Source organism: Notamacropus eugenii, chromosome 3, assembly GCF_028372415.1.
Source record: "Notamacropus eugenii isolate mMacEug1 chromosome 3, mMacEug1.pri_v2, whole genome shotgun sequence".
NCBI classification, from domain to species: domain Eukaryota; kingdom Metazoa; phylum Chordata; class Mammalia; order Diprotodontia; family Macropodidae; genus Notamacropus; species Notamacropus eugenii.
This window is the reverse complement of record NC_092874.1, coordinates 166,711,747-166,721,773: the sequence shown is the minus strand read 5'-3', so window position 1 is coordinate 166,721,773 and position 10,027 is coordinate 166,711,747. Positions and strand designations below refer to the sequence as shown.

Genomic DNA, 10,027 nt, shown 5'->3' with positions numbered 1-10,027 from the left:
CAAAATCTGTACCATGAGAAAAAGCAAGAGGTAGTGAGATATCACTTTTTTTTCTTAGCTCAGATGGCCTCATTTTCTCTTAGGCTATGGCTCCTTCTGGATCATATAGATAGACAGATAGATAGATAGATAGATAGATAGATAGATAGATAGATAGATAGATAGATAGATAGATAGATATAGATATACATATGTATATATGTGTATATATATATATATTCAAAAATTGGGAAAGCAGCAAAGTAGATCATTTGTCCTGAAATTTCATAATAAAAACCTCTTCAGTTCACCCAGGTTTCTTCTTGAATGGGAATCAGAAAAATAGAACTGAGGTGGTAGGAGCCTCAGATGTAATCCAGTTCAACTTCCCAACCAAAGCAACAATGCCATCTAAAAATTGTGACAAGTGGTCATTCAGTATCTTCATAAAAACAGCCAGGAATGGGGAAGCTCACCACTCCCCAAGATATCCTATTCCCTTTTGGAAAAGCTCAAATATTTAGAATAGTTTTCCTCATATTGAGCCACAATATAACTTCTTATAACTTTTAACTTCTACCCATTGGCTCCAGATATACCCTCCAGGACTGTCTTCTCCCTTACCCTCTCCTTCTTCCTTTCCTTTTCTCCAAAGGAAGGTAAATTTTGGTGGCCAGAAAATGTCCAGTTAACTTGGGGTTTACTGATTAGATTCCTTCCTTTCTTCCTTCCTTCCTTCCCTCCCTCCTTCCTTCCTTCCTTAATCCCAGTTCACTCTGAAGCCCACAGATTGGACCACAATAGATCCCTGCCCAAGCTCCACTTAATGGCTGGTTTTTGGACCCTCCTGGCTTAAAATGAATGTCAATGTTAACTGTTTCTCTTTGGAGCAGCAACCCTGAGGATCTTTCCCTCCTACCTTGATTATTTTTTTCTTTTCCTAATTAAAGGGGCCATCTCTTGACTACTTATTAAAGAGGCCTATTCACCGAATGGCCATTACCTCACTCTAAGTGAGTACCTGAAAAGACCTTAGCCTAAAAGGGCCAGGGTTTCCCACTGCATCCTGGGCCATCTCCAGTCATCCTGATGAATATCTGGTCACTGGATCCAGATGGCTCTGGAGGAGAAAGTGAGGCTGGTGACCTTGCACAGCCCTCCTTCACTCAAATCAAAGTCAACTACAAGTCATGGCATCATTTCCCTGATGTCATAGTCTTCTTCAAAAACAAAGGAAAAGTACAACCCTGTAGGATGGTGGTGTTAAATTCAAATTGAAAATAGAGTTATTAATCTATACACAAGGATGGCTGTGGATCATATATTGACTTAGAAAACCACATTTTAACATTATCTGTGTTCTATTGTGTTTTTATTTATTTTATTAAATATTTTCCAATGACATTTTAATCTGGTTCAGTTGCACTTGGGAGTGCTGTGATCCACAGTTCAGCCCATGGGTGGTATGTTTGATACCTCTGCTCTAGGGTCAAGTAGAATAAACCTAATCCCTCTGTCACACAACAGCCTTTCAAGTTTTTGAAACCAAATATTGTGTCTTCTGTACCTCTTTTCTTTTCCAGAAATTCCCCATTCCTTCAACTAACCCTGGATAGTATGGCTTTGTGCTCCTGACACCATCCTGCTTGTCTTTTTTTGGACATGCTCTAGCAGTTTGTCAATACCCCTTCTAAAATGTAGCATCCAGCCCTGGATACAGTATTGGAGGTATCATCTGACCCAGCTCAGAATGGAATGAAATTATTTGTATCCTTTACTCTGGACCCGCTATTTTTATTAATGTACTCTAAAAGAGGATTAACTTTTTTGTAAATATACAATCATAGATTTATGTAGAGGCAGTGAGATGCTATAGAGGAGAGAGCTCTGAGTCTGGAGTCAGGGAGATCTGAGTTCGAATCCAGTCTCATACACTTATTAGTTGTATGTCCCTAGGCAAGTTCCTTAACCACTGTCAGCTGCAGGTTCTTCATCTGTCAAATGAGAACAATAACAGCATATTCCTCCCAACTTTGTTGTAAGGATCAAATGTCATAATATTTCTAAAGCTCTCAGTGCCTGGCAAAAGTTGGTACTTAATAAATGCTCATTCCCTCCCTCTCACTAAAATAACTAGGTATTTCTGACATGACCTGCTTTTTAGCCACACACACCCCCACTCCTGTACCTGTGGCCTTTTTTTTTAAAGCTTACTGTAAAAACATTCCATTTAACCCAATTAAATTTCTGCTTGTAAGCTACAGACCAGCATTCATTCCCACCTGCAGAATCTCTTTAGATCCTGGTTCTGTCATTCAGTGTATGAGTTATCTTCCCTAGCCACAAACTTGATAAGCATTCTAGGTATGCCTTTCTCCTAGTCAGAGTATTGATGGGAGCACTGCCAAGGAAAGATCCCTGGAGCGCTTCTCTCCACACTGTCATTAATCAACAATCTTTGGGTGCAGTCCTTCAGCCAGTTCTGAACTCACCTTACTGTATAATCCAGCTGACTCCCAAGGCTGTACTGAGAAACTTCAGGCTTTGGTAACTTGTACAATTACTAACTATGTGAGCCTGAACAAACCATTTCATTTCTCTGACCCTCAGTTTCCTAATCTGTTAAATAGGAATAATAATATCATTTACCTTAAAAGGGTTATTTTGAGAACTCAATGAAAAGTACTTTGCAAACATTAAAGATAAATAAATTTGAATTATCATTACATTATTGTTATTCTCTCATACTAGTCTAGTAGTCAAAAGATAAAGAGTTTAATCTGATAGTCATAATGATCGTATCCCATAATGATCACTCTTTTGTCATGGGGCTCACAAGTCATCCTATTAATGATCTATTCTAGAATTTTTTTTCAAGAATCAATGTCAGTCTCTCAGATCTATAGTTTTTTTCAGATCCATAGTTTTAAGTATCTTGACTTCTTCTCTCGCTTGAAAATCAAGATAACATTTCATTCTTGAGTCACCTCTCCTGTTCTCTACAACTTTTTCAGCAGCCTGGAATGTAGTTTGTCCAGGCCAGGTGATTTGATCCCATTGAAGGCATGTCTTTGCTTTTGTTGAGCTTCAGTACTCCAGGGTAAGAAGCACAGAGGGACCTAAAATAGAGGGCATGAAGGACTGTATTATTACAAAGTCACTGGATTTGGACAAGGTCCCTTTCCTCCCTTGGTTAATTGACTTTTTATGCACCTGTTAATCACCTTGTATTCTATGACACACACTGCTCTTTCCTCAATGACTTCAGTAATTGACATGCAAGGTCTTGAGGTAGCTTTCAAATTCCATCTTACCTGATGGATGCCCTAGTAGTCTGACTCTGAAAGAAACCAAAATGATAATGGGCTCATAGATCTAGAGCAGTAAGGGGCTTCAGAAGTCCTCTAGCCAACTCACTCATTTTACAGATGAAGAAAGGAGGGGTTGGAAAATCTACAAGGGGAAAAAAGGATTCCCAGGGCCAGAAGTTATGCAGTAGCCCTCAGCTCCAGTTCTCTACATGTGTGCATCACTACCTTTGAATTTTAAGTTTGAGCCCACTCTACCCAGAGACCATGTATGTGCAAAAGAGAGAGTGCTCCCATGTTGTGGAAAATAACTTTCATCCTTGTTATATCTTCTTAGTAAATTTCCCCTTGTAAAACTTAGTCAAAGTCATGTTTGGTTGTTATAGGGAGCTCATCCGTAACATGAGTAACAGAAATCCCAGTCCAGTGGAATCTTGAGGGGAGCAGTAGTCAGTTGTCCTGTAGAGACCCAAAATGTGAATATGGATAGGAGATGGGAGAGTGAGCCCACAGGAGATGCTATACCTGATTTGGGAATCTTTTCCTAGCCAAGGTACCACATCTGAATGAACTCTGGACTTGGTGACCTGACTCAAATCTACCTTCTGAGAGGAATTATTATTTTCTATTATATTAATTACCAATTATTAAATTAGGATTGAGGTTTTTCCTTTCTGTTTTCTCATTCAGGGACCAGCCTTTGCAACTCATTTAGTCAGTCTCTGAAGGACATTGCTGATAGATGAGATTGCCCAAGTCCTCTGGGTACATGCTTATCTTGGGCAGGATCCCCCCAATTAGAAGATCTTACATACAGAATCTAGTCTAGTTGCATTATTGCCCTTAAGAAGTAAATCTATGCCCTTGCAGCTCCCCATTAGAGTCTAGGGGAACCCAGCTAGTGAAGGAAAAAAATAACCAGAGTGGTCTGGGTAGAGATGGATTCCTTTGTCCAGATTGCTGGAGACAACTGAGTCTTATCATGATCAAGTCAAGGTAGGAAAAGAAGGAGCTAATGACTTTTAGCCCACCTCCTCATTAATATGTCCATTAGCTCATTAACTGTTCACCAATCAGGGTTGATTTTCACCTGTCAGGGGCACCTCCTTTTCGAAAGGTATTTAAGCATTCAGTGATGTCCATGGTTTTGTCTTTGATTACAGAGAGAGACACTAACCATCAATTTCTTGATTATTTGCTAGCCTAATTAATAAATTGATTATTTATTCCCCAGAAACTCTCTCAGACTTTTCATTTGACTTCCCCTTGACCCCAAAATTCCCTGCATTCCCTGCTCATCTACTTCTCTGATGTTTTGGTCTAAGAATTTCAGGTTTAGAATCACAAAATCACAATATTTGAGTCCTGGAAAGGACCTCAGCATCTATCTACTTCAATCCATAAATGAAAAGAGTCCTCTCTTCTAAGGGAGGGATTAAAAGAAAGCATTTAGATTAACCTATTCCTGCATGAGAATCTCCTCTATAATATCCCCCCCCATCAATTGGTACCCTAGCCTTCATTAGAAAACCTTTTGTTGTTGGAAAATTTACCAATTTCATTCTGTTTTAGAATGTTAGAATTGTCAGGAAGTTTTTCTAACTAATTTGTTTTTCTAGTTGTTAGGAAGTTTTTCCCTAACTGAACTAAAATGTGTCCTTCTGCAATTTCCACCCATTATTGCTAGTTCTTCCTACCGGGGCCCAAAGAGAACAAGTCATCACCATTCCCTATTATTTCCTTTCAGATACTTGAATGTAGCTCGTTCTGCTGTCCCTCCTCTCTTTATTTTCTTCAGGAGAAACCATGCCAGGTGCTTCAACTAACCTTATATGGCATACTCTCAAGACTCCTTTACCATCCTAATCACATTTCTCTGGACATCTTCCAGTTTACTAATATCCTTTAAAAATTATACTAGGAATTGAAAACAATTTTCCAGATACAGTCTGACCAGGACAGATTATTACCTCCCTCATTCTGGATATTGAACCTAAGGCAATATCAAAATTTCAGAGTACAGATCACTTTATTGGGGCATGAATTTCCCATACGTCCATCTCTTAGCATTACAATTTCCTATGTTTTCAGTGTGTGGTCTTATCCAGTTTCTCCTTGAAAGCCCTCCCTTTTGTACCTCCATTGCATTCCAAATTAGTAAAATCTAAAGACAAAAAAGAACTATAAAAGGACCAGATGTCCTCTGAGGCCCATAGCTGTGCAGTTCTTAACACCAGTGCTTTCTTAGTTCAGGCATGATGTTGAAATAAAATAAGGCATTTGTAAATCATTTAACAGTTAAGGAAAGTTTTACTGGGCCCTAAAACAGCAAGGACATGCAACAAGGAGACAATGGCACTTAACTTTTTTTTTTTTTTAATGAAACTTTCCTTTCCCACTGACTCCATATAGAAACATTTCTGGTCACCAAGACAAGATATGGTGAAAGGCATGGTGATTTGGTGGTCTTCAGAAATCTACAAAATCTGAGGGGCCAAGACTTTATATGGTTGGAACTTTCATATTGTTGGAACCTTAGGTGACCAGGAAGCTGCAGTGGGGAAGCCAAGGTCAATCAGGTCCTAGAGACAGCTTTGTTTCCTTTTAAGCAAAGCTAATCTCTGCAGGGGCAGCTAAGTGGTGCAGTGAATTGAGCAACAGACCTGGAATCAGGAAGACCTGAATTCCAATATGACTTCACACAACACTTACTAGCTATGTGACGCTGGGCAAGTCACTTAACCCTGATGGCCTCCATTTCCTCATCTGTAAAATAAGCTGGAGAAGGAAATGGCAAAGCACTCTAGTATCTTTGCCAAGAAAACCCTAAATGCAGTCATGAAGAGCCAGTCACAATTGAAATGAATGAATAATAAGTCCTTACTGAAGGAGGGAAGGAGAAGAGACCTGGGCTACCCTCATGTTGTGGGTTAGAGGAAAGAAACTGGGAAATTATCACCAGTAATACCTAGCAAATATTAGTCCTATCAGAGATGTGAAGCTTAATTTTGGGATACGTGCATTTTTTCATATTGTCCAAATGATCCCATAGCTAGCAAAAATGGAACCGGTAAAAATTAGACATTGGTGGGCAGCGTTGCTTCAGAATATGCCATATGTACTGGCTATGTCTGTCATGATGCTCTGAAACATCAGAAATGGCAAAGCTTACATGGCATTACACTGTAATCACTGTATTCCATCTATAATGTAGTACATCAGATATCAGAGGGTCCTCATTCAGGCTGACAATATGAGATATCTGCCATCAATGAGCATACCAATGAAATACTATCAATGAGCAAGCATAAGGCTCTCAAAGCTTGAAAGCGGATGGATCTGATATCCAGATGGCTCCATATTTGATGTTTGGCAGTTAGTACTATGTTATAAATGAAATATAATAAATGTGGAGCTTTATTGTGAAGAAGCACCCAAAATTTTGATAATTTTTTTCCAATATGACCATGGCAATTCACTGCAAAATATATTCCTATTCTATGGGGAAGCCTCAATATTGAAATGACATTTTGAAAATGCAGGATCTCTTTCTTCTTAGGGACGCCAAAGTACTCATTTCTTTTAATAGCATTAACATTCTGTGAGAAGACAAAAGAATTATCACTGATGCTATTTTATAGGAGATGAAAGAAAGGCAAAGGGATACGGGTAAGGAAACTGTTATATAAATGAATGTCACCTAGTCTGAAAATATATTTATAAATAATCATTTGGACCCTTTAAGCAGAAACCTGTAAATCTTGTAGAGGGAAATTACTTGTCATTGTATACAGCTACATAACATCATTAGATCACAGAGTAAATGCTTTAAGACTTAAGAGCTCATATAGTCCAACACTGTAATGGTGGAAATCTAGATTGTATTGTATTTTTATCTATTTTATTAAACATTTCATGTTTACATTTTAATCTGTTTCAGGAAGATCTGAGCCTAAATTCCTTTGCTCCCAAATTACCAGCCAAATTTCCCAAGTAAATTTGACAAGTAATGAATCTTTTCCGTTTCAATTTTCAAAAGGTACATTATATACTTATGCATATATAATGTTTTAATATCTGGCATATTTACTCTAATTCATTCATTCATTTCTTTATTTTTCCCCAATAACGGATGATTTTGAGGACCATCGTTTTGTAATAATATCTTAAAATCTAAGAGTGCAATACCACTTTCATCACCTTTTCTTCTCGATGTGCCTCATTGATCTTCTTTTCCCCTTGGTTTTCCACATAAATTTCATTGTGTCTTTGTCTAGTTGCAAAAAAAAGTCCTTCAGTATATAAAAATTAAAATTAATTTGGAGAATTTTGCTGTCTTAATTGTGTTAATCTAATCTATCCTTCAGCATTAACTGTTATTTCAGTTACTTATTTTGCATTATAATTTTATAGTTATCCTTGGAGCAGTTTTAATGAAAAGAAATTTAAGTCTTTATGACCCTACTAAGAAGACAATGAAAGTAAATTGGTCTTCATATTTTTGTTTTTATCACAATATCCCCTTATGGTCTATTTTTGCATAGTGGAAAATAAGGAAACAGAAAAGATAGGAATGGGCATACTATATCATTACAATTCGTAAAACATTTAGCATTTTTTACTTCTGAATTTTGATTTTTAAAAATAGATGTTCTGGGGGGTAAATAAATCAATATAAAACTATATAGTTATTGTCTGTGTAGTTACTTTTGTTTTTGCTCATCTTGAATATAAAAAATGATGACTTAGTACCCATGAAGTATATACTATACACCTGTAAGGGGTTTTTTTGTGCTTGTCCTTTGTTTCTGAAGAGGACTATGACATCAGAGAAATGATGACATGACTTGCACTTGACTTTGTTTTGAGTGAGGGAGGGCTGTGCAAGGTCACCAGCCTCACTTCTCCTCCAGAGTCATCTGGATGTATCTGCTACAGGAGAAGTGATCTAGTTAAGTATAGTGGGACACAGTGCCACTAAGTAATGGATTTTTCTGACTTCTGAAATAAGAAATATACAAAAGCCCTTGGTCCTTTGGCTTTCTGTTGCTATGACAATGGCTGAATGTTGGAATAGGGGGCAGAGGATACTAGGAATCACAAGGTTTCAGACCATGTATAAACTAAATTTAATGATTGATATTCTAACTATAAAATTCTCGTCCAATGACCAACTACCTGAAATACTGCTAGAATAACTGAACCATGTCAATACTGACAGTTTCCTCAACATAAATGAAACCAAAGACACAAGGACAGCATAGTTAAGTGGAAAGATGGCTTGCAAGTTCTCTGAGGTGAGACAAATAAAAGAGTTGGCTTCATTGTGAGCCCAAAGGTATTAAGCATCTTTATTTTATGAGATACTAAGTCATCATGTTTTATATTCATGATAAGCATAAACAAAAAGGCCACCATGAAGATAATTAGATCTTAAGTAACAACATTTGCTGTAGCGGATGAAATAAAAAAAAAAATTCCATAAGGATATAATGAGATCCTTCAAATTAACTCAGCCGAAAAATTAATGCTTGCTAACATCAACATAAAAGTGGACAGAGGATAGACAATGAAAAATATCCTGGAAAATGATCCAGGACTGAAAAACAAAAAAGTCAAAGGCAGATTATTAAGCCTCACATCTCTATATCATGAATCCTTATATCAAGAAAAAAGTCACAAGTGAGCTAGTGAGCACTGGATAACATCACAAAAAAAGTTTGCTACATCAGTTTTATCTTAACGAACAGTAACAAGTGATCACAGATGTGAGTATCATTTCCAGATCATCTGTCCGTGTATAGACAATCACTTTATTAAAATAAAGGTCAAAATCAATATCAAAAGAAAAAAAGGAGGGAGAAGATATGGCAAGCACCTGACTTCTAAGACCCCCCACCACCAGTTTTAAATTTTGACCCTATAATCTGAGGTGAAAGGGACCTTAGAAGTCATCTAATCTAGCTTCCCTCCCCAACTCCCCACCTCCACCCCATTTTAAGATGAAATGCCAAAGGTGAAATGCCAAAACTCTAACAGCCCAGGTCCATTGCCTTTAAAGTCCTAGCTTCTATGCTAATATAAATGCTACCTCTCTATCCATGGTCTTTCCTTCATCACTTGCAGCGCAGTCTCTCATTATCGAAGGAGGAAGCCCCAGAACCAAGGCTCCTCCTTCATGTTCTTACATAGACCCAAGAATCACCAAGTGTCTGCTTCCTCCCTAGCACCTGGGGCACAAAGCTATTCCTTCTTTCCTTTTAGTCCTTCAGTCTATCCATCTCTTGACCCTGGTAAAACCCCTGTTGAAAAATTCCTAGATGTAGAGTTAACCAGTTTGAGTTTGAATATCAGCTCTGCTGCTTACTCTGTTCACATTGAGCTTCTGGGCCTTGGTTTCTTATATTATAAAATGAGGAGATTGGACTAAATGATTTCTAAGGCTTGCAAAAACTTCCTGTTCTTTGGAAGTGGGGAAAGGGGTAGCAGGTGGTGTGGATTAGCAAATACTTCTTTTCCCTATTTGCCAGTTCAAACTTCATTTGTTTTGATTAAATATATTTTGTACCCAGCTTAACATTCTTATTTCTATGTCCTTGGTTTTTAGGGATTCTGAATAAGGGGATTGAGGGGGAGGGAGAAAAAGAGTTGCTAAGAGGTAGTGAAACTGATTTATGAAGAAAAATTAAAATCTAAAAATAGTACATCTGTCTTGGCAAACTAAGAAGTCAGAGTTAAAC

General features: G+C 37.7%; 1 long non-coding RNA gene across 1 annotated transcript; it reads right to left on the bottom strand.

The window, feature by feature from the left end:
* Positions 1–2,735: 2,735 nt before the first annotated feature.
* Positions 2,736–9,524, bottom strand: LOC140531301 (uncharacterized). The gene is made up of 3 exons (XR_011976316.1): positions 9,379–9,524; positions 7,488–7,560; positions 2,736–3,098 (listed from the first exon to the last, which is right to left on the bottom strand). It is a non-coding gene; the product is annotated as an uncharacterized lncRNA (long non-coding RNA).
* Between the last annotated feature and the right edge of the window lie 503 nt (positions 9,525–10,027).